Consider the following 26,445-nt stretch of genomic DNA (forward strand, 5'->3'; position numbering starts at 1 on the left):
TTTATTTGTGGAAACTGTCTGATTTCTTCCTTAATTTCCTCTGTGATACATTGGTTATTCAGAAGTGTATTGTTCAATTTCCATGTGTTTATGAAATTCTTGTAGTTTCTTTTGCTATTGATCTCCAATTTCATCACACTATGGTCTGGTAATATTTAGGGAATATCTTCAGTTCATTAGCATTACTTAAACATGTTCTATGAGAAAATACATGGTTTATTTTAGGGAATGAGTCATATGCAGTTTAAAAGAATGTGTATTCTGATTTTGTGGGGTGTTCAAGAGTGATTTGGTTCTAGTATTTCATTTTTTTTCTGTCTAGTTGATCTATTTTTTTTGAGGCAGAGTCTCACTATGTAGTTGAGACTGACCTGGAACTCACTGTGTGGCCCAGGGTGGTCTCAAACTCACAGTAATCCTCCTGCCTCAGCCTCCCTAGTGCTGGGATTACAGGCATGTGCCACCACGTCCGGCTGATATATCTATTTTTGACAGTGGGATATTGAGGTCCCCTAGTACTAATGTATTCGTGCTTATTTGATTTTTCATTCTGTTAGTATTTGTTTTATATAGTTGGGCACACTGATGTTTGGTCTGTATATATTTATGATTGTCATCTCTTCCTCTTGGATTGTTACCTTTAGAGGTATATAGTGGGGTTCTTTGTGTCTCTTAATTAGTGTTGATTAGAAATCCATTTGATCTGCAGAGGATAGCTACTCCTTTTTTTCAGGTTCTTACTGCATGAAGTATTGTTTCCCACCCTTTAAGTTTCAGTCTATGAATTTCCTTTTGAATTAAGTGTGTTTCTTGTATGCAGTATATTGTTGGATCTTGCCTTTTGACCCAGTCTGCCAGTCTATTTCTTTTGATTGGTGAATTGAGACCACTAACATTTATATGATAACTGATATGTATTGCTTCATCCTTGTCGTGGCCCTTTCCTGCTGTTGGTTTTGATTGTACCCCTTTGCATTTAATTTCTTGTCTTGCCTGATGGATTCATTCTACTGGGCTTCCTGGGGTTGTGATCCTCATTGTATTTTCCTAGAATATTATTTAAAAGTTTTTGTAGTGCTGGTTTTGTATTCATGAATTTCCTAAGGTGTTCTTTGTTATGAAAGTATCTCATTTCTCTATAAAGATAGTTTTGCAGGGTATGTAAATCTGGGTTGGAGGTAGGTTGTTTTCTTTAAGGTTCCGGGCTCTTCTTGACTTGAGGGTTTGTGTTGGGAAGTCTGCTGTGATCCTGATGGGCTTTCCTTTATATGTGATTTTTTTTTCTCTGACTGCTTGTAGGATTTGTTCTTCTGTTGGGCTTCTGGAATCTTAACTATTGTATACCTAGGTGTAGATTTTTTATCATGGTAGTTAGAGACATGCCTCACTTATCTGTATGTCATATTATTTTCCCTTGCTTGGGAAGTGTTCTGCCTTTACTTCTGTAAATAGTTTTTTTTTTTTATGTTGTTTGCACCTTCTCATGTTTCTTCATTGACTCCAATCAGTCTTATGTTATTCTTCTTTGCATCATGTAGCAGCTACTGGATTGATTTCTCATGGGCCCTTACTACTTTTAATAAGCTTTTATTTTTCTTCACTAATTCCAATCCTGTCTTGTATATCTGATGTTCTGCCCTCACCTTGGCTCATTCTGTTGAATAAACTTTCAGTGGGGTTTTTAATCTTCTGGATATCTGTTTGAATCTGTTTTATGGATTCCATTTGCTTCCTATGTTGGGATTCCATCATATTCCTCAGCTCCTCTATGTTTTTTTAATCTGTGTCTCCTTAGAGCTATTAATCATGTCTTTCACTGTGGGCACAATCTCTGTTGTTATGTGAGAATTTTTTTGTGATTGCATTTTTTCTAGATACTCTTTCATTGTCAGTTCAGGGAGTCCAGGTGGTTGAGTATCATATTTTTCAATCTTGTTGCCCCTTGGGGTTGCCTTAGGTGATCTGGAAGTCTGGTTTTGAGTCTTGTTTACATGTCTCCTCATTTTAACAGATGAAGTTTGCTGCATCTTTATTGAGGTGACTCTTTGCTCACCCAATGCACTTCAATTCTCAGCAAGCCTCAGAGAGGCTTTGTCTCTGCTGCTTACCAGTGTGCCAATTGTGGCCTTCTGGATCCCTGTGCCTCCCTGTTGTCTGGTCAGGGTTCTGGCTGGTGCCTGCACATACTTGGGATTGTATCTGGGTGTGCTTCTGGCTGTGGCCTTCCCACCTATGTAGCTGTTTTCTGGGAGGGAATTTGGCTGAGGGCTGTGCACCTGAGCCACTAATGTCTGAGCTGGCTTCTGGTGTTGTCTGTGGGCACTTACTGATGTATATGGGTAGGCTTCTTGATGGGGCCTGTATTGCCATGCTGCTGGTGTGTGTATGGGCTTCTTTAGCACTTAGCAGTGGTATCTTGGCAGGCGTCTGGCTGGGATGTGTGTGCCTATGTAGCTGTTTTCCAGGTGGGCCTTTGGTGGGGCCTTTGTGCCCAAGCCACTGGTATCTGGGCAGGCTTCTGGCTGTACCCATTTAGCCCTATGCTTTTCTATTTTGACTTTTCATTATAGAAATATTCTTTCTACAGAAACACAGAACAAATGTATAATACATTTTATGAGCGAAGTTTTTAATGTTTCGTCATGAAATCAATACTGGGCTTTAGCTCAGTGGCACCATGCCTGCCTTGCAAGCACAATACCTTGAGTTCATTTCCTGGTACAAAAAAAAAAAAAAAAACCACACCAAAAATCAAAATTGCACAAAACATAAATTGTTTTAATACAGTTATTTCCTTATAGGAAAACTAAGGCAATGCTTTTTGACTGATTATGAGTCTCCTATCTAATGTTGTGACTGCTTTATGATGTTGCCACATCCCCTGGCTAGCCTTGGAACATGGAATTAGGAGTTGCCTGTAATATTCCACATCCACAATTCTCGATGTTGCTTTTGCATTTGTTTTGGACTATGCAAAAGACTGTGAAAGTTGAGGTGCGTGATTCAAGCATAAGTGGGCACATATGAGCCAGAGGTTTTCAGGAAGCCTCTAGATTTATAGTAAGTTGTGAGTAGGTGTAAAATTCTCATGCTTGAACAGCCACATTATATGCTTTCTTGAGTAGACCCACAGAGTGATCTGAATGACAAGGCCTTTCCTTAGGGATCATACACACTTCTCCCTCACTTGACATCTTGTCCTTTCCAGTAAGCTTATTACTATAAGTTCAGAAGTGGACTGTGAAACAGCCTTCGTCCCTCACACATGGAATGCTCCCTAATAGCTTGTTAAGTTTCATTAGCTCAACTGCGGTCTTGTTAACAACTCCCCACATCTCCTCTCCCTGCACCTTCTATGTCCACACAACTCTTGTAGTATTTAAAGAATTTTTAGACAAAGGGGATGGCTGCAAGCCAGAGGTGAGCCAAATTCCACAGCTGGCCCACACACATTACTTCAAGTCTCCAGTGATTGGTTCAGGGAGGTCAGAGCCACATGTTGGAAAATTATATTTAGGTCCATTATGAAAGAAATAGATTCTCATTATGAGCCATAAATTCTAAATTGTGCATATTCAAAGCTGTTCATAGAGAAGTGAAGCATAGAGGTTTTATTTTTGTCTGAGGATTAAAGGCTCAAAATGATCTCTTTTGAGGCATTAAAATAATAGAAAATTAAAGAAAACCACCTATCATCATGGCAGTGTTTTCTGTTGGTGGTAACTATAAGGTTGGGAGTAACTTTTGAATGTGATGCTTGTATTTCTGTAAGTAAAGAAGTAGAAATGGTCAATGTCACTGTAGCCTCTTGAACTATTTATCTTTTCTAGTTAGGGATGAACAAAGCAGAATTCTTTGCCCATTTAAGATAGTTAACCTAGATACTCTATTTCTGTCCTACCTGAGTAAAAATTTCATAGCTTCAAAGTCATGTTGATAAGTATTACCTTGTTTCACCCTGCTACCACCAGCATTATTGTTTGCAAACTGATTTTGGGAGAATAATGTATTTTCTTGTTCATGGTCTCACACTAAAGAGCAAAAACTAGGACTATTTTAGTTTCAAGAAGGTACCAGGATTTGTTCTGGAAAATAGCTCTCTACACAGAACTGAATATATCTCTCAGAGGAATTTCAAAGGAAGATTTTCAATAATAACTTGAGCAATGGTGATATTCCCCAAGGCAATACCCATAAAGAAGGTATCATTCATGTGGATGTCAAAGTCCAACATATTTGCTACACATGGTCCTTTCCCTTTGTTAGGATGAATATTGAAATATCCTCCCTTATTTCCCAATATTCTTTTCCTCGTCCTCATGCTTTAGTGGTTTATGTTTTTGTGTAGCAAGAATGCTGGGAGATGATCTTTTCTGGTAGAAATTTCCTACAATGAGGCAATTACAAAGCTATAGATTCTGTCTTCCACAAACAGAAAAAAGAATGGGCCACACAGGAGCATAGTCCAATTAGAATTCCTATGTTTTTCTCTGCTTAAGTAAGTGGCTCAAATTTGGATTGAATTTATCATCTAACGGTTGAAGAATAAGCAGTGCAGGGGAGGCCCATAGAATCACGCATTTATGCAATTATTCTACAATATACAGTATTCTCGTGATTAGAGTTCAAGTCGGAGGAGACAGGATTTTCAGCCTGTCAACCAACAAAAAGAGTGGGTTGTTAGCCTGGTAAGATGATAGTGACTGTCTTTGGATTCTAGTTTTGTTTTTGAAGTCCTTGATAGGGCTCTGCCATGGTGAACTACATGCTCCCCGTTAGGCTAATCTGTTCTAATTCTATTTCTTCTTTTGTAAGATGAGAGTAAAGATACTCATTTTGTAAGTGATTGGGAATATTAAATATGTCTTTGAAAGTAAGGAACTTATCCAAGTTCCTGATACATGGGAATGCCAATGCTCTCACTAATAGTAATAATAGGGAAGTGTGGCATAGTAGAAAGATCATCCTTTGGGGAGTCAAAGGATTTGAACTTGAGTGAAAATTCAGCTTTTGCCCAGGCATTTATTGTTATGCACTTTTGTAATATACTTTGGGAATAAAATGCAACTTTCTCTGGTATCTCTTAGTTCTAAGCCTTCAGTTTTTCTACGGTTTGACTCTGTCCACAGTGCTATATACTGGACACATGGAAAGCCCACACACCCTCCTTCCTGTCTGCTGCTCTCTGAGATGGGGTTAGTGTGTGTTTGATTTAGACTCTTTGAAGCCTCCGACTTCACCCTGGATCCTCTTACAAGAGTTAAAAATACCTTCCATCTCTGCTATTTATTTGTCACGTTAGCAAACGTGGGGACATCTGGTTTCTAGGGAAGGATAATTGCTCACTCGTGACAGTAGCAGCACCTAGGACACCGATAGTTGCATAGGTTACTCCCTGTTTCCCTGTCAACGTTGTAAGCAACAAGTGGGGGAATTAGAATTATTCTCTTGGTCACTAAGTTCAGTGACCTTATTGTAGTGCTTATCTTTTTTGAAAAATCTAAAATCTTATGGTTGCTGCCATTTTGCAGTTGACTGTGGTAGCATTTTTATTGTGTCATAGATTAGATTCACTAGGAGGAAAATTAGAGATGAGAATTCAGATACATATGATTTATTGAGGGCACATGTCCATGAAAGACCAGTCAGCAAGGTGGGGAGGCTTAATGGAAAAGGAATAAGCTTGGCAGGAGTGTATTCTCTGGTGAAACCTTGGTTTCAGCTCAATCCCTCAGGTGACTTTGCCATGGGACTCTTTTCTTTCCACATCAGGCTGCCATTGGCTACCTGCCACTGTGGAGGAGGGGTGGATGGTCACAAACTCCTGGGTATTTCCAGTTCTTTGGTCTTATGGAGAAAGCAGTCCTAAGAACCCAGAGTTAGTCATTTAAAGAAAGCCAAAGGTACAGTCTGCTTGTGACCAATCGGAGGAGATCACCAACAGCATTCCCTGGTCTCTATCTGAAACTGTTTTCCTTGTCCTTTTAATTCACACTTGTGAATGTGTGCTAATGAAGTTGGTGATTTCGAAATCTTGATATCTAAGCTTGATTTCTTACTAAAATTTGTAGCCTCCTGTACACCAAAAGTCAACCCAGTATCACCCTTTCTTTCCTGGCTAAGGATCCCCTTGGTAGGTAGAACCGGCTCCCTCTAGCTCTTGGGGTCTTGTTTTGGGGCTATAAAGACTGAAGCCAACAAAAACATCCAGCAGCAAGTGGAGGGGAATGGCCAAATGTGTGTTTATTAGAAAGAATAAAAGGCAAGAACTTCCCACTTGTTGGAGAAGAGTTTCCATAAAGTGGAAAAAGCATACATGTTTGAGTCCATTGGCTTTTTATATAGTTTTTAGTACTGGTGTACCTGACAGAAAGTGGGGAAACTCTTGGTTGCAGGTGGGCCTTGGACGTTGGAGTGCAAACTGCTTCATTTGCATTTCATTTCGTGCAACTTTCCTATTTGTTTAGGGACCTACTCTTTGTGTTCCTTGTATTTCATTAGGCCTTGATAGTTTGTTTAAATTCGTCATTCAGGGGCCCTATGGATCCTCTTACAAGAGTTAAAAATGCCTTCCATCTCTGCTATTTATTTGTCACGTTAGCAAACGTGGGGACATCGGGGCTCACTTAAGCCCTGATTTTTAGTTTACTTCGGGTTAACCACTCAGAACCTGTACCATATCTGCCTAACACTCTCTTTATTTAATTATTAATTTATATATTTAAGTACCACGGATTGAACTCGGGCCCTTGTGCTTGCGAGGCAGGTGCTGGAACCACTGAGCTAAATCCCTAGCCCTCTTCCTAACTCTCTAGCATCTGATTTCACGGTGGCTGACCTAAGGCCCCCATGTGGCTACTGCTCTTCCAGTGGCTGCCTCCTCCACCTGACTGAGGGTTCATCCTTTCTCTGGGCCAGGCTGCAGCAGAGTACACTTCTAGGGTAGAGTGGGAGGTGTTGCTACTGGGAGAAGGTCCCTGAAGATGAAGGCATGGGCCTGGCTACACAGTGGGTAAGAGCCCATGTGTCTATGCCATCGTCTCTAATTTGCCTCTACATCTCCTACAGTTTAAAGACTTTCAAAGAGGATTGGGAAAAAGTAGAGGCTTTGTAATATAGGAAAGACTTAAAAATTACATATTTAATATAACTTTTCCACAGTTAATAAAAATAACCCAAGAAGTTACTTATTCATAGAAGCAATCCTATGAAACCCATTCTTAAACCAGCTCCTTTGTGTCTAACCCTTTGTCCATTGCAACTTTGTTTCATCTTTACTAGGTTCCATATTCTTACACCATTGGACTCTGGGATACAAGGCTTCCCAACAGTACCTTTTGCAAATCTGGATTTCAAGTCTGGAAAAATCCTCACCACAGGGGAAATAATGGAAAAACCTATAAGCAGGGTGGTCCAGCATCGACTGTCACAAATCCTCCATTTATATTTTAATAAGAAAGGTTTTCAAATATTGTATGGTTCATCAAGGAAAGAAAAAATTCATTTTGCCACTATTAGACTACTTTTATTAGATTACTTAAACTACACTAGAATCTATTAGACTATTTCTCTCCATCATGCCAATAGCACTTTGTATTTTATAAGAGAGCACTACTGTTCCTATGCTGATCCTTAGTCCCTATACTGATTTTGAAATTTGTGGCTGTCTTACTTTTTTTGTTGTTGTTGCTGAGACAAAATACCCAACAGCCCAAGTTAAAGGAAGAAAGTTTTATTTCAGTTCACAGTTTATAGAGGTTGCAGTTGATAGATTGCCGGTTCCAAAGCTGGGCAACACAGCAGAGGAGCATCATAGAGCAGGCAGGATGCAGCAGCAATGGCAATAGCCTACGCAGCAGGAGCAGGAGCAGGAGCAGGAGCAGGAGCAAGCCTGCCTTCTGTACAGGCTGTAAGCATATTAATTTGTGTTACCCATGTCCAGAGTGAGGTTTCTATTATCCGCCTCTTAATTCTGGTATCACACCCTTAATCAATATTCATAAACCCTAATGCAGTCATGAGGCTTTAGAGGGATATCTAGGTACAAGCCATAACAGAGGCAGAGGCTGTTTATCCAATAAAGTTGTTTCTTTAACATTTTGGATTCTGGACTCAGAATCATTTTCCTATTTCCAAGTGTTCCTTAGAGGTAAATTATGGTCATATGACTAAGTTCTGGCCAAAGAATTGTGAGCAAAAATGATATATACCATTTTTAATCTTGATTCCTAAAATTCTTCCATGAAATTCTCCAACTTCTGCCTTGTTTCCAAGCTGCCAGTTGAACATCAATACTATAATGACCTTGAAAGCCAAGATGAAAATCTTTCATACTTCTAGATCTCTAAATGACTATACAGAGTCTTCTCTTCCCCAGGTAGTAGTAACTAGACTCCAATGAGTAAAAAATAAACGCTACAATATTTGGCCACTGAGATTTGAGGGATAGCTAATATTGTCCTGGTACATGTCTTTACTTGAAATGGCTTCACTTTTGATGTGTATTCCTGAATGGCTTTTTCATTTATCACACTAACACCTGACTACCAACAGTGGACTCTGGGTAGGTCTATAGGAGTGGGGATATAACAGGGAGGGTAGGTTATGCAGACACATGATTTCATGACAGTTTTCTCCAATGAACACTGAACCTAATGAAATATGAACTTATCTTTTTTACAAACATATTCTTCCTGTTTTTTTTATTGCAATAATTACCATCACTTTGAGAGTCACTCAAACCAATTTCCTTGTGTCATTTATATTTTCTAACATAATTAGCCAAGGAGTCCTTTTGATTCTATATTTTCAATGTTCGTCACATCTACCTCTTTCTTTTCTGTCTGTATTCTCTCTATGGTAGGCAAGACCCCTATTATTTCTTAACTGGATTATCGCTCTGGCCTCGTTACTCCTATGCCTCTTCCAAACCATCATTCTATGTCTTGCTGTAAGATTAATCTTTTTAAAGTTCCATTCTGATTATATAATTCTCCTATTCAGAAACCTTCAACAATTCTATACTCTGACCAAAAATGTTCCATATTCCTTTGCAAAGCAGTCCAGGCAGTCTATGACCTGATTCCAAAAATTCCAACCCAAATTTTCAGCCTTATCTTGTACTGGTCTCCTTTATATAGTCTGTATGCCAGCCAAACTGGAATGCTTACTATTCCTTAAATGTGTACTAGTTCATATCTCCTTACTTCTTTGCTGTTGTGTAACAATTTCTTTCACTTTATAATTTCCTCCATGTTGCTTATCAAAACCCTAAGCCACCCTCAAACTTGGATCAAAACCTTCCATGAAATCTTTTCTGTTCTCCTCAGGGAGGAGGAATGCCAATAAGACTCTTCACAGGCCTCTCTTTTGGTACTTGTGACATTTTACTTTGACATGTAGAAACAATGGGGATTTGGAGACAGATTATTAAGGGTTGAGTCTGAGTTTTGCCTTTCATATTTTGGTACAAATCACTTAGTCTCTCTTAGCCTCAATTTTGTCACATTAAATAAGAGTAGGAGAACACTTCCACATAACTTTCAGGGTTACTTACTTTGAATGTTAATGCATATATTTGTGAGTATCTTTATATGAGTTTATAAATTACTACAGTATATTTCATCTTCCTATCAAATTTACTATATAAAGGAGCATTCTTCATTCATTTTTTTGGTGTGTACCCCTCACAATACTTTATTATTATACTTGCTATTTTCTTATCTGGATTATTGCCCTAGTGCTATGACTCTTCAGCCTCTTCCAAACTCTTCTACATCTTGCTGTCAGTTTTGCTTTGAACATTTTTTTTTGCCTGTTTAGGATTTAATATATAGCAAGTGCTCAGAAATGTTGGTTGGATTACTATTTTAACAGAATAAACTTCAATGACGGAAATTGTCAAGTTACCTTAAGTTTATATCCCACATAATCATTGGTCTTTTCACTACAATCTTTCCTTTTGTGTACTTAAAGTATCTTCTTGATACATTTCTATTCTTCTGTTTTACTGCTAGAAATCCACATTGTTTATGCTCCTGTATTATTTCCACCAATTTTATTTTGATTTTTTTGGTGAACAAAGTTGTTTGAGTATAGAAGTCTCTATGAAGTTCTAGGAGTTCCACAGACAATTTTATAGCAGTACAACTTTGAGAACTTAGATAGCATCATTCTTTTATCTCAAACAAAGCAAACCCTGCACATACATATATACACATACAAACACACACAAGCACACACATATACTCACAAACTTGAACATGCACATGCACTCAAACAAAGAAGAAAAAATTTTACAAATTAAATTTCTTATGCAAGAAGTGATTCTTCTTTTTTGCCCCAAAGGCTCAACCAGATCAGAGAAACTAGGTATTGAAGACTGTATATAAGATATATACAATTACACTTGTGGTATAACCTGAACTGCTTTTTGATTAGTTAAGATGATTGCCCAACTAGAGTGTTCTCTTTTATTTTTTTTGTTCCTTTTAATGTTATTGGTGCAAGTAGTACAGGCAGCACAATCAAGGCCTTCCATTATTCTGAGAGAAGAATGTAAAATAACAAAGACTCAGGAAATATCTAAAGCTCCAGGGTACAGCACATGCATGTTAGATCTCAGGGCCTGAACTTCAGTAACCTTTTCCCCACTCAAACCTTGTTAAAGGTTCATACATATGGACTGCCTCTCAAACAAGCAATTTAATCAAAGTGGACTCTGGGACAGGCATGCTTATTGTAAGCCCCTGATAGAACTCAGCACACTGTCACTCATTCCTGTCAGTCTTACCCAAGGACCCTGCCTGGGGTGCACATCTTTTAAAATCCATAAGCTGGACTTACGTGTGAGGCATGCTTCTTATTGCCCTATTGTCCCAACACCACTTTTCTGTTTGTGCCACGTTTTTGTTTTTGTTGGCATGGACCTGCCCTAAACATATCTCTCCATTATCTTCACAAATGTAGCTGCTTCTTCTTTTACCACTGGATGAACACTTCCAGTTCTTTGCTTGCTGTACATAAGAGCCTAGAATTCATCTTTCAGGTCTACCATATGTATGGTATCACAGCTATATAGTCCAGAACTATTTAGCACTTAGGAATTTGACACATAGGAAAAGAGACTGTTGAAAGATATAGAAATAACGGGTAGACAACTGTTTAGATAGTGTAGGCTACAATGGAAGGTGTAAAAGAAAATCACTATGTTTTGCAATTGTACCAATGAAGAATCAAGTCAACATGCCAAAGATCCAACCCCTGGCCTGTAGAGAGGACTGGAGGTGCACTCCTTCCCCAGTGAGAAAAAAACTTGTTTGGGCATTCAAGAGGAAGCATAGCATTAAGGAATGATGTGAACTCCTTCTTGGAAGAGTCTAGCTGTATTTGGGGCCACTTTTGGAAAGTGTGGACAATGCATTGAGAATACATACTGCTTGGAAAAAGAACTGTGTGGAAACCCAACACTCGAGTTTTATCAGAGAAGAAACTAAGGGCAAAGGAAAACCTAGGTAGTAGTGTGCACATTTCTGGTCTCTCTGATAAGAAAGTGTGTCTGCAATACTTAGAAGCAAATGTGTCTGATATCTTGGAGACTGTATGCACTTAGGTAGATGCATAGAGAGTCTCAAATGCTTTTGTAGAGTGTTCTGTTTTGTCTGGAGTTAAGGGGGAATATTTCATGGGAAGAAGAAGAAAAAGGAGAATACGAAGGAGGAGATTGTCAGAGGCTGTGTTGAATCAAAGAAGCTAGGGGGAAGTAGCTCAGAGAATTAGAAAACAAAATGCTCTTCAAAATTGTCTTATCATTGTCTCTGAGCACTCTAAGTTTGGGAAATTTGTAGCTGGAGGGTATGATCCAGTTCATGATTCCATCATTTCCCAGTTGTCCATGCTGAGGAAGAAGATGGTAGAAGACTGAAGAATCTAATTACAAGGCATGATCTCTCTCTCTCTCTCTCTCTCTCTCACACACACACGCACACACACACACACACAGACATGCACACTCATCTTTCATAGAAGGGATTTCTCTTTAGAATTCTCTCTTTGGTTCTATGGGACTTTCTTTTTTGTTTTTCTTTATTATAGTTAATTTTATTGGTACATTTTAGATACACATAGTGATAACATTCATCCTAAGAAATTTGAACCTTTCTATGATCTATCTTGATTCTTCTTTTTCCCACAATCCCCTCCCCTCCCTTCAACCCTTCTTCCCTTCCTTATTTACAAAAGCTTTGTTTCCGTGTTTTCCCCCTCCCTCTTCCTTGTTCTCCTTCTTCCCATTTCCCAATATCTATGATTATCTATTACATTTTGGTCCTTTGCATTGTTTCTATAGTGTGAGAAATGGGGCTTTCTGTCTTACTCTCCACATATTTTTTTTTTCACGGCTGCATGTAGCAGGTGAATTCATCTAAATAAAAGTACACACATTGACAAACTGCAAGGCATAAGATTAGCCTTCTGTCTTTAAAAGGCCAAATGATAGTAATCCAACTGGCTTAATTCTTGGTCAAGTGGAAGCAGATGAATTCTGGAAAAGACCAATATCTTTTCAAAGAAACCTTTTTGTTGTCCCACTAACTGAGGCTTTCTATTTAGCCCATGTTTGGCATGGTTATGTTACGTATTTATACTTTCTTACAGCTTCTTGCCAGTAACTCTGTAGTGAACAGAATAAAGGTATTGGTCATCAGAGACCAATGATGTATTGCTCATCAGAAGAGCTGGTAGAGAATGTCAGTAATACCATCCCCATTGGAAAAATACTCCAATGTGACATCTTTTGGATTTGTAAACAGTAACATATTTTGAATTCTAAGTAATTCAAGATAATGACCTTTGGAAAGGGCTAGAATTTGGGCAAAAATGTGAATTTTGAACACCCCTGAGCTTAAAATAAGACAAAACTTTTTGCGCTCAGCTTCCTTTAAACCTTGAAGAGCTCCTGAACCTCAGTCTCTAGTCTTGAGAGGCAGGGCAGCACACAGACCTCTCTTGGTCATGGCATACCTACATGATTAACTAGAAGTACACATGGGTTTGGTTATTGGAATTGAAAACAGATCTGGACAAAGATATATTTGCTTGTGTCCCAATACCTCTGTGTCCAACAAGTTATCAGCGGGCTGTGTGGAATGAAAGGTCTCCTAGAAATGCCAGCTATTCACTGCCTAGTGATTTAGTTCAAGAGCCTGGATCGTAAATTGGACTTGATGTCAAAAAGCAGCCACGCCTGAGAATCCGCCTGGGTGTGCTGGGCTTGCTGCAGGCTGACTAGCAGGCATGCTGTCACGTCTGGGTCATCTGCTGTCAGTGGACGGTTCCCTGTGGGAGGTCCAGGCTGCGAGCATTGCAATAGTCTAGACAGGAGGTGACAGACATGGTGACCTTTGGGATGAGATTGATCTCTGTGCTTTTTGACAGGAGGTCTTTCCAGAAGGGAGTCTCAGGAGGAGCAGTCTAGAAGCCTCATCATCTGTGAGTGGAATTAAACCTGTGTATCTGCTCCACCCTGACTGGAATGCCAAAGGGAGTTTCTCGAAGTTGTACTGTTAGAGGCTAAAGGGAGATGTTTATTTACCTCGTCAGGCGGTTATTTTCCTGACATGTTTGCTTTGGGCTTCAGGAGTGGGAGGAGAGTGAGGAAAGGACAGGAGAAGAGGAAGAGCTTGCTTTGATGGAGTGTTAGTTCCCAGGCCAACCCCCACAAACATTTCGTATATGTCATTTAAAACATTTTCAGTATGTGACGTCTGCATCATCACCTTCACATTAAGTAGGAAAATTAGGGGCTCACAGATGATCAGAGCTTACCCAAGACCATGTAGCAAGTAGTTTCTAAGCGTGGTTTATTTTACTATGTCATGATCCTTTCCCAGGGCCCATTTCTTCTGCCAAAATGAGAATGATTTCAGTTCCCCTGGAACTCTGAGATTTATACAAATGTAAAAATAATTAAAAAATAAATTTTTACTTTACTTCTCAAAAAATCATACAACTAAGTAAAATTTCTGTAGCCATGGATGGTAGGCATGCAGTTACTCTTGAAAGAGAATAGATCAGTGAAGGAGGTGAAATAGAAATTTATCTAGACTAATGTGTCCTAAAGTATATACCATAGGACACTGGTCACAAGAGATTCTTTGCAAAAAAAAAAAGTGGTTGGGGAGTTTGGCAAAAAACACATCTGCTATATTGAATGGCACACGATTGGATTTACATTTTGGTGAAATTCAAGTTTCTCAAACTTAATGGATCATGCAAGCTTTCTCCTGATAGAAAACTGATAAAAATAATCACTTGGATCTAAGGTTCTGTGGACCACAATTTTCAGGCACTTGTTTAAATTTTAATGATAATATCATTTCCCTGGATCTAGAGTCAGAAGCTTTATTAACTTCAGGTCCAGGAATAGGACCAGTTATAAAGGTTTTCAGTCACTTTTTGAGGCCAAGACTTTGGCCAGTTACCAAATGCAGGAGTAATCTCTAATAGCCTGAGGAACACTTGAATACTGTTTGGAAGATGGTGAAGATATTTCAAATCCAATAAGAAAAGAACTAAGACTGGATATACAGTCTTCTAAAGTGTATGTTATGTTGTTATACCTGTAAGATCAAAATATTTGTACAGAGCAATCTTCAATAATGTATGATTATCAAGCACAAATACTTCAAATCCCAAGACCATTCACTATGCAAGAGCATCTAGACCCAGATGCTTTTGAGACATCTGGGAAAGGGTAAATGCATTTTTTCTCTTCTCACCTTGGATTTCCTTTCTCCTTATTTCTTCTTTCTCCTTTGCATGCCTTCCCTCCACACTGACCACAGCCTCATCCTCTTCAACTGAACACTTTGTCACTATGGGAACAGAGATGCTAATAAAAGTTACAGAGACAGTGGTAGATCCAAAAGTCTTCACCTTCAAACTGAACTTCATACATATAATCCTATAATCATCCTTAAAAGGGGTTTCCACTGAGATTAACCAGGGTTTTGGGGTTAATAAAAACTTTCCTGGATGGAACTGAATTTCTGCTGTTATCACATTCTATGGACTAATAAAATTAGGCCATTCCTCCAGTTATTTATTTTGGATGTGTTTATGAGTTTAATAGCACACAAGAGATGTTTTCATTTGATTTTTAAAAATAATTATATTTATATAGAAAAAGAGGTTTTGAAGCTGTGGAGAATTGTGTAAGCATATATTATTACTTTGGTTTCCTCAAGCAATTTATTGATTTTTTTCAATAATAAAACATTTCACATGAATTGCTTGTTTAAAGGGAGACAATACGTGGTTTGAGAAATTTCTTTAAATGTACTGGGAGGCTTAAATTTTATTTTATTTGCTCTGATAAACAGAAAATCCAGTCTCCTAGACCTTGAATTCTGTACGTAGAAGAGTAACTCCCTCCAAAGGGACTGCAAGACAGCTCAGTTCCTCCAGTGGTGAGCTTTGTGTCTGTTACCAGGCATAACTGGGCATTTTAGTCAGCATGGTAGACATTCCCAATTTGAAAATGTTTCACAAACACAACCAGTAACAGTTTTTAGGGTAAGGAAATGACTCATATCATCCACCTTCTGACTCCTTTCTCCACTCTGAAAGTATCTACCAGGAAGGGGAAAAACAGTCCTGAAGTAAATGTGGAAGCCTCAAGGGAACATACCCTTTCCCAACAAGGTTTGTACAGACCATTTGTCTTTGCCATGGTTTTGGTGCTGGCGCTGAACACTCAACATCCAAACTGAAAGAACAAGTTTATTGTGGCTCTTGGTTACAGTTCATATTCAGCTGGCTCCAGGGCAGAGCTGTAGAGGCAAAGGAACATAATGGAGGAAGACTGCTTGTGTCATGGAGGCTGGGAGACAGAAGAGGAAGCAGTTGGGGAGAGATTTACAATTCCAGGTCACATCCTCAATGCCCTGAGTCTAACCAGCCCCACCCGCAAGTCAGCTATGGCACCCCATAATCCACTCACTCCAAAAGCCCCACCCCTGAGCACACGAGGCTCTTGGGGTACATCCAGATCTAAACTGTAATTTTCAAGTTGGTTGCTTCATTTGCATTGTCAAAGTGGACCCTACACTTCAGAAATAGGAGCTAGGTTTTGTTTGTTCTTTTACAGCATTTTGTGTGTGTGTGTGTGTGTGTGTGTGTGTGTGTGTGTGTGTGATGGGATTTGTTTACTGAAGGGTGCAAATTACTATGAAATGAAGCAATCATAGTAGAGTGGCAAATAAAATTTAAAAATACTTGCCTTCCGTGGTAAATCCCAGATGACCTCATGCTTTAGGTAGCTGAGATAAAATACTTGTCATTATGGTTTTAAGAAATGGAAAGAATGATGCTAGTGTATTTTCTAAAAAATCCTGGCTTCAGGAAGGAAAGAATGAATTAAGCTCCAGCTTTTCTTTTGCTTTAGAATTAGGATACACTGATGGGGAGATGAAGGTAAAGAACAAATGAGAAAACAGAGTGATGAGAATTCTCAAGTGCAATCAATCTGCTGGGTTCAAATAGGGGCTTTAATCAACTACTAAAGACATAACTTTAATCAAGTTTTTAACTTTCCCAAGCTCAATTCTCTTGTTTGCAAATGGATTGAATAACACAAATATCCATTCCATCAGGTTTTTAGTAGGGTTTGAAGAACAGAGCTATAAGCGATAGGCTCTCAGATGTTTATTTTGTCACTTAAATGTTTATAAATAGATGCCTCTGATACCTATGAATAGCTGGGGCAATGGTCTCTCCAGTCTGTTCTACATAGTTTGTGTCCCTGAACAGGTGAACAAGGAGTTGGCATTTCAGACATGGTAAATGGATTATCAAATCAATTATTCAACCAACTTTTAATGATCAGTAATTGTAAATCTAGTACTATGCTAGGATTTGGGATAGAGCAATGAAAATAGAAATAAAGCCCATGCCCTCCTGAAGCTTCTGTGATGATCTTCAATAAACAGAAAAAAAAAAGTAATTTCACATGGTTCTAAAAGCTTTGAAGAAAATAGAACTTAGGATAGGCAGGAAATGCCTGTTGAGGAATATTATTTAAGCAAAAACCTAAATTACAAGACAGCATGAACATTCAAAGATCTGAGGAAGAGAGGGAGGGACCATTACACAGGAAGGCTTTGAGATGAGTAGAAAGTTGGAGTGTTTGAAAGAAAGGTACAGTGACTGAGGTAGAATGAGCAAGAAGGAATTGGTAAGGAGAAAGATAGAAAGTCAGGTCACAGCCTGCCTTGAAGGTCACAGTAATAAATACAGGTTTTATTCTCTTCTGATTGTAAGACAAATACTGTTGGCATTTACATATATAGAGATGATGATGTGGAGTTTCCAATAAAGGCTAAATGCTTTGATTGTTTTCTGAGCACTGGAAATCATTTTATGTTGTTCTTTCTCTTTCTCTCCGTGCCTGTTAAGTCTACTCAGCCAAATAGAAAGCTTAAACATTTGTTCAGTACATAAAGTGAAACTGAGACCATTTAATCCGTGACCCCAGATGGATCAGAAGTAGGCTTCAGCTGATGTTTTCAACATGTTCACTTTTCATAACTCCTGTGAAGATTCTAATATGTCCTTGGATGGGGAGAAGCAAAACGGGTCCAATTCTTTTCCATACAAGTCTAGTTGTTTTTTCTATAGTTTGTGATATATTAAAATGGGAGGTGAAAAGGATTAAAATATGTTATATGCATGTAAGAATCTGCCAAAGTGAAACTCATTTATCTGTATAACCAATATGCAGTAATAAAAAGATGTAAAAATAGATATTTATAACATTTCCAATGGTTCCCATTTCCAAATTTCTTTTATAAAACTCCCTCATCAAATTTCTTCCTTCTTCCTATTTTACATTTTCATTCCTACGATCTGTCTCTCACTGTAGCAAACAGTCCTTCTGAACAAAGTATAGTTCACAGAGTTCCCAGCCATAGTGATGGATGAACTGAGACATATGATAAAATTTGTCATTGTCTGAGATGAAAACTGGGGCTAAGGATGTTAAGAAGTTGTCTTGAACTCAGGTTGGCTAGTCTGCTTTTCAACCTATTAAAGATGAATTTGGCAGAAACACATTTTGTATGCCCCAAGTGAGTTATTTCCTTTCTTCACACTTGTCACTGCTATTCATGACATAGGTTACATCTTAGTCATTTTAAGGTGGAACTTTACAGTCAGTGTCTACTGTTTCTTGATGTTTGAAACTAGACCTAGTTCAGGAAAACATTTCATGCTGAGGAAATTACTAAGGATTTCCCTCTTCCTATTTGCTAGTGACTCACTGACATGACTTTTCCCTTCGTGATCCCACATGTGGGTGAATTTTGAGTCTCAGTCCAGGAAAAACCTGATCCTGCAATCATCTGTTTGGGGAATGGGAGAAGGCACTGGGCATATTTGCAGAGCCGGTGAGGCTTATTTCCTCAAGGAAGCATGAAAACAGCACCTTGTATTTCCTAGTTACTCTTCTGAACATTGGTATCTTTAAAAGAACTTTATTTTTTTATTTGTTTTCTTTTATTGAGTTTATTGGTACATTTTAGGTATACAGTACAATTACATTCATTATTGGGATCTTATACCTTTACATGACAGGTCTTGGTTCTCATTTTTTTCCCCTTGTCCATGCTTTAAAAGAACTTTAAAAGAGTAACTATTCTGTTGAGTCACATTAGTCATAAATTTTTCCTTTAGCACATCAAATGTATGCATGAAAACAACCCCAAAACATGAGATCAAGCTCTGCTTATACCTTGCTCCCTACAACCTTGATCTTTCTAGTAAAATGACTGATATTTTGTCACTTCTATATTCATCTGTCCCACCTTAGAGGCAGACTTGCTCCAGTTCAGTATTACTATTATTACTTTAAACCATTTCACATACCAGAAAAAAAAAATTCACAAAGCAGTCCCCAAGAGGAAGCAGAGAAACTAAAATCTCACTCAGCATGTATTTTCATCATGGCTTAATGCAGAAAAGGGCCAGGTGATAAGGAATAAAACAAGCCTAAAGAAGTGATTATTATCTATAGGATTTTCTCTGTTGATGAGATAAAACTTTAAACAGACTAATTTCCTGACTCCAAAATAATAATGAAAATGTTTGTCACAAACTTATTAAAGAAGTTTCTTCCTTTCAAAGAGGTAAGGTAACAAACATGAATTAGAATCATTTGAGACAGTGAAAAATAACTCTAATATAGAAATAATTTTAGGGTTATATAGCTGTGCATGCATTTTATATACAACATTGCTAAAATAAATAAAAAAGGTTATATGATAGAGTTACAACAGCTCGGACATGGTCAAGGCGAATTAGTGATGCTTTAACATAAACTTGGGTGGGAAGGATGCATTAGCTCATTGTTCATTTATTTATTGGTATGATGTACTTCCCAGAATCCCCCTTCAGGACTCAGACTCTGACTTGTCCAACTGTCCTGAGAGTTGGCTACTAGTGGTTCATAGCTGAGTGGCTTTTTAAGGCTTTTTAAGTGGCTCTGGCTGACGGCAGCTGCCTCACCCCCAATTATCTGCTTCCACTTGCAGTGATTCATATGCAGACACAAGGCCGGGCTCTATGGGTCTGCACTGGAAGCCTATCAGGAGAGCCATCCAAGCTCAACGCCTATCTCAAAGTTCAACTTGTTCCTCTATCAGTCCCACCCTCATTCAACTACATGTATTTTTCTCAAGATCAACCCCTGCAAACTTTCTGAATACAAGTCTGTGCTGCAGAGTTTGGTTCTGAGGACAAAAACTTAAGGCATTAATCCAGTAATTTTGAGCACCCATCCTATGCCAAGTGAGGTTCTCCATACTGGGTCTATCCTGGTGAATTAGACAGAAAGGGCCCCTGCTATCATAGGGTTTACCTTCTCATGAGGAGAAGGAACCTGATAATAAACAGACATTATGAAAGAAGTCTCAAAAGTCAGTAAACAAGATAATTGTATTTGAGACCATGGGTGTGTGTGTGCCCAGGGAAACCCAACTCCAAGGAATGACCTTGCTGGGAGACTTGAATGATAAGAATGAGCATCTGGTCCCGCAGACAGTCCAAGAAATGGTGCTCAAAACAAGAGAAACCACCAACATAGTGGAGACAACCCACAATGTGGGAAACGTGTTTACCAGCTGTTCCTCAGACAAAGTTCTACTATCTAGAATACATAAAGAACTTCAAAAAAATCAGACTTCCCAAATTTAAAGTCCCAATTCAAAAATGGGCATCTGAATTGAACAGACATTTCTCCCACAAAGAAGTAAAAATAGCAAATAAACATATGAAAAAATAATTCAACATCACTGGTCTTTTGAGAGACAAAAGAAAACAACGCTGAGATTCCACCTTACTCCATAAAAAAAAAAATCAATAACAAATGCTGGTGGGGTTGTAGAGAGAAAGGAACCCTTCTCCACTGTTGGTGGGAGTGTAGACTGGTGCAACCACTGTGGAAATCAGTATAAAGATACATCAAACAACTAGGATTAGAGGTCTCATCTGACCCAGCTATTTCCCTGCTGGATATCTTCCCAAAAGAATTAAAAGAATCATAGCATGGTGATATATGCACACCCATGTTTATACCAGTACAGCTTATAATAACCAAAACTTGGGAACAGTTCAATTGCCCATCAAATGGAGACTGGATAAAGAAGATGTGTGTGTGTGTTTTTTTAATAAAGTTGAGTACTACTCAGCCATAAAGAATGAGAAACTAGAGACATTTATAGAAAAATGGATGCACATTGAGGACATATTCTTAAGTGAAATAAATAGGACATGTGTGTAAATACTGAATAGTTTCTCTGGTGTGAGAAACTGAAAGTGAAAATAAGGATCAAAAGGTGTAATAGATAATATGAAATAGGAAGAAAAGGTGCAAAGAGGAAGAGGAAGTGGGAGGGATATGGAAAAGTAAAGAAGGGAAATTAATAAATATGAGAAAAGGAAAAAATGGAAACAAAGGTTTTGTAAATAGGAAGGGGTGGAGGGGTTGAAGGGAGGGCAGGGGAATGGGGAAAAAATAAGAATCAAGATACATCATGTAAAGGTACAAATTCCCATTGGTGAATGGCGTCATATTTTGTACCTAAAATGCACCAATAAACTTAACAGATTAAAAAAATGTTGTTTAAACAAGTATGAAATGGTCTTTGGTGACACATGTTATATTAGCCATGAGGATGAGTAAACAATGTATTCTGGGTTAGAGAGCTCCAAATGTAAGCTATTCTTTGACATAGATCTTGGGTAGCAAACTTCAACCTAAAACGAATTAATCCTTTTATTCTTGTCCCTTGTTTGCTGATTTGTAGCTTACAAGATCATTGGATGTTCCAAATGCAAATTCTGGAGTTACTCTCCACGAAAGCCATTTTGTGCCAGTGTTTAGGGTAAAAATCCAGTTCTCCATCAAAAGACCTATAACTCTTCACCTTTGAAGTTTAGAAGGATCTGGGAAAATGTGCATCTACTTCCCATGAGTTCTAGTAAACAATTGAAAAGCAAGTCTACCTGACAGTATTAGGAATGAGACAATACCAAAATATTAATTATATTGAATATTATAGAATAAGTTCTTTATTATGTAATATCAACTTTAGTCTATTTCCTTCTCCATTAGGTATCTCTGAAGGAATCTCATTACTCTGTAGTAGTTGAATACAAATAAGATAATAAATGACATTCCTAAACATTATAGATTTTAACTTTCTTAATTCATTGTTCTCTGTCATTGGTTAGCAATGTATTTGCCTCTGATTGAAAGGTTAGTTTTTCACTAGGTATCCTATAACCAGATTGCTGAGTGGGTGTGGAGAGCTCTGAAGTCCTTGCCACATAAAAATGGTGGGATGATTAAGATAGAGAACCAAGGGAAGGCTCGAAGGGCTTCCATCAATTATCAGAAGGTCTACAGTTTGTCATGTTTCATCAGTATCAGAATTAGGAGAGTGTTGGAATTTGTGCCCATCCTGATTTTAGCTCAGCATGAATTCAATTATTGTATAAGTCATAATATTTCAAAAGTAGAATTGTTTGCCTCTTAGGTAATGAGTTCCCTACTGCCTAAAACATTCAAGCTGAGTCTGCATTGTTGAAAAATTCTCAAGAAATCAAACTTAGTGGCTATGTGGAGAAAATATTTCTCTATTATTTTTTGATTTAAGTTAGATGAACTCCAGAGTTGAATTCATGCTAAGTGTTTGTTGTTCTGTGGCATGAGATAAAGGCTGTGACCAGAGTGAGAAAAAAAGCCTTTGTAGTAAGGCACTGAGATTTTAGGGGCTGTTTATTATTGTGACATGACAGAAAGCATTTTGCTTGCTAGAGAAATACACTAATATTGCAATAACTAAGTGACAGTACAAGTCTCTTAAAGATTATGATACTCATAGTGATTATAAAACAGTATTTTGTTTAGTACTTCATATAATGACTTTATTCCTTCTCCATGGCCTCTTGATGGGATATATATCCTTAATATTATATATATATTTTATAGTTGAGAAAACTGAGGTAGGAATTTGGATGACTACCTGAAGCTTACAGAGCCAAAGAGAACAGTAAGAGTTTGACTTGGTTGAGTCCAGAGTCCATGCTCTCAAGAAAGTTGCTGTGTTGACCTTCAACATTCTAACCTTCAAACATCTCACGTGCAAAGTGAGACTAGAAGCATCACTGACACATTGCTTTTCTTCCTCTTGATACTGTTTAGGGAAAAGATCTGGATGGAGAAAAGGCTTTCCACTTTGCCTCTGGTTGTGATCTGAGAGAACACTGTGCAGGTGTGGCCCTGGAAGGGCTGCAGCAAAAATGAAAAGCCAGTACAAAAGCTGGCCTCATGGCTCATTCTGAGAATGACCTTAAGAAAAGTAGTATGGTCTCAGTGTTGTTGGGCATGGCTGGACCTAAAAAAGACAGCAAAAGCAAAGCAAAATAAAACAAAACCAAACCTCATGTACCCTGTGGTTTGGATGAAGCATGAGACACCTGAGGAAAGCACGCCAGAAAATCTAGCCAACAGCCAGTTTGGTTGGTTTATGAATTGCTAAGAAGATTGGGAAAATGTCTTAACAACCCATCAATGATCATTGAAATCACCAGGCACAAGTTTTATTCAGTGTGTTTAGAGATTAGCTGTTCTTTCTGAAATAATCTGAAAAAATATACTACACTTGAAATTTTCAAAGCCCCAAGGAGAATATGGAGAGGACACTATTTTTTCCTTAGCAGAACTATTTTCTCCTAGCACTTTTCTTCTCACAAATGGCCATTTCCATGATTTTCTGTTATAAAATTACTATGTCTACATGAAGTTTGACTTGCCCAGAGTATGATTGAATTGGTCCTCTCTCACAGGAGCTTACAATACCCATATGATTAAGCCCATTTATCTGGAGCTTTTTTGAAGCTTATATTATTAGATTGAGTCTAAAATTAGCAAAATTATCCAGCTATGTGAACAACATCAAGGGTAAATGTATTCATGTATGTGTGTGTGGCAGGAGAGACAGCTCAAGATGAGGGAGACAAAAAAGAGCAAGAGAAGGAAGTACAAATAAACTCTTCATTAATTCTCTTATCATGGTGATTTTGACACTGATATCTTTCTACTTCCTTTTCAGAAGTGCCAGAATCACAAGGCAGTGAAAAGAAACACGGGAAGTGGACTCATAATAAGGGACACAGCGGGAGAAGAATTTTCACCTTTTTCCAGGTAGAAACATAAGTGGTGGTGGTTGCTGCTGTTGTCACTGTTTCTCTTCTTCATCCTCTTCTTTACCTTCTGCTATTGTTATTATTTTAAAAATTTGTGGTAAAATATGTGTAAAATTCTGACTTTGGGAATCTACAGGATGGAACTACAGTCTTCATGCTATGAAGCAGCAAAGATTTACAGGAGAGTTAGAACTAAGCAAAGTCGTGCAGTCTTTGCATCCTAAATTTCACCTCCATGAGAACAGGAATATGTTTCCTTGCTGTATCTCACAACTCGGAAAGTTGCCAGGCAAACCATGGGTACTCAGGAGGTATATGCTGAGTACATGGATATATCTGTATCGATTCAGTTATTTTGATTCTGTTTGAAACTTCATAAGTACATGCAAATTAGCAGTTTTGAGCATGAAGCATTCTACTAATTTGGTACGCTGAAATATCTTCTCAGAATATATTCCCTGAGGTCTTCTGTAGGATGTCTGTTTTTTTTAGTTTTCTTGATTTTTGGTAGGAGAAAGACACTGTAACTTCTGCATTGAGTACTGATTATAAGGGTTCCTGCTGCTTATACTTGTTTCATGCTTCTCTGGCTATGGCCTGTACCACAGCATCATTGTGTTGCCTGCACTGCACAGTCTTTCCCTGACTCCACAAGTTTAATCTCCAAAAACAAACTCTAAAACCAGGTTGCCTGCTTTGTCACTGACCAGTATCTGTAGAAGGTGACAGAGCTAAGAGACAACCTACAGTCTGGGAAAAAAAAAATTACCAGCTATTCCTCAGACAAAGATCTACTATGTAGACTATACAAAACTCAAAAAAAAAAAATCAGGCCCCCCAAATGTAAAGACCCCATTCAAAAATGGGCATCTGAAGTTAACATTTCTCAGACAAAGAAATAAACACAGCAAATAAACCTATGAAAAAATGTTCAACATCACTGCTCATTTGAGAGATGCAGATGGAAACCACCTCACCCCAGAAAGAATGGCTGCTATCAAGAAATCAAACAATAACAAATGTTGGTGGGGCTGTGGGGAGAAAGGAACCCTTCTCCATTGTTGGTGGGAGTGCAGACTGGTGCAACCACTGTAGAAATCAATATAGAGATACCTCAAACAACTAGGATTAGAGGTCCCGTTTGACCCAGATATTCTTCTGCTGAGTGTCTTCCCAAAAGAATTAAAAGAATCATACCACAGTGAGATATGCTTATCCATATATATAGTGGAACAGTTTGTAATAGCTAAAACTTGGAAACAGCCCATTTGCCTATCAACATGTGACTGGATAAAGATGCGTGTTTTTTTTTTTTTAAATAAAATGAACTACTCAGCCACAAAAAATGAGAAACTAGACATTTATAGCTAGGTGGATGCACATTGAGGCCATACTCTTAAGTGAAATTAATAAGACACATGTGTAAATACAGAACACTTTCTCTGCTGTGAAAACTAAGTGTAAATTAGGATCAAAATATATAATTGATATTGTGTAATAGGAAGAAATAGGTCTGAAGGAGTAGAGGAAGTGTGAGGGACAGGGGAAAGGTAAGAAGGGATAAGAAAAAACACCAGAAAAGGAAAGACATGAAAACAAAGTCTTTGTAAATAGAGAAGGGTGGAGGAGGTAATTGGAAGGTAGGGGAATGTGGAAAAATAAAAACCAAGACCTGCCATGTAAAGGTTCAAGATCCCAATGATGACTGTAACTGTACTGTATACCTAAGATGTACCAATAAACTTAAAGGAAAAAACCACAAACAAACAAGAAAAAAAAAGAAAGGTGACCAAGTTGTAAAACTTCTTTGTGCCTCACCTTTCTCATATATAAAAGATATAGTAGTGGTAAGAATAATAAAGACTGGAGAGCCAGGCTCTGTTCTGAGCATTTGACGGGTAACGGATATTCATGGTAAATAACAATCCCATGGATAAAATCAAAATGGAGAAAGATTAGCAGCTTCATCCAAGGTCTCACAGGCAGCAATGCCAAAGAGGGAAAGTGGGGGTGAGCAGGCACATTCCTGGTCTGTGCTCCGAGTGCAACAGCTAGAAACAGAGATTTCCACACAAGTGCCAGGCAGAAGGGAGTGCTGTCAGGAGGGGAGTGGTTTCAGTATCCAAATTGAGAGACCCTCTGAGCACGTGTTGTAGTCTCCACGTGGTCTTTGTAAGGTGTTTGAAATTCCAGCAGAAAGATAATGGAGGTGATTTCTATAGGCGAGAGTTCAACTTCTGGCATCATACAGATAAGAGGAGAAGATTTGTCACTTTAGCCAAAAGCAGAGAGATACATTTAAGGAGTCAAAGGGTTCTTTCCATATATTTCGGGAAAAAAGTCTAGATAATTCTATAACACGTTGCTGAAAAGGTTGAGATCTGGAGACCGCAAAGGCATAAACAAAGCAGATAGAATAAATTATTTCAAGACTTGAACTAAAAACATAGAAATAAAGATGATAGAAAGTTCTTTTTAGGAAGGATGGGAGAGAAAGTGAACTTTGTCAAGTTCACTTGACAAACTGAACCTTCAAAATGAAATCATAGAAATACAAAGTAAAGAGAAACAGTGTTCAGGTTTGGAAGACGCAGTGAGAAGACAAAAGCTTTTCCTCGTGATCCACCAACTTCACACTATTTCTTAGGAGAGTAGAACCCTCTGAGGACAAGCATTTTATGG

Source organism: Fukomys damarensis, unplaced genomic scaffold (assembly GCF_012274545.1).
Source record: "Fukomys damarensis isolate Sample0158 unplaced genomic scaffold, DMR_v1.0_HiC HiC_scaffold_31, whole genome shotgun sequence".
NCBI classification, from domain to species: domain Eukaryota; kingdom Metazoa; phylum Chordata; class Mammalia; order Rodentia; family Bathyergidae; genus Fukomys; species Fukomys damarensis.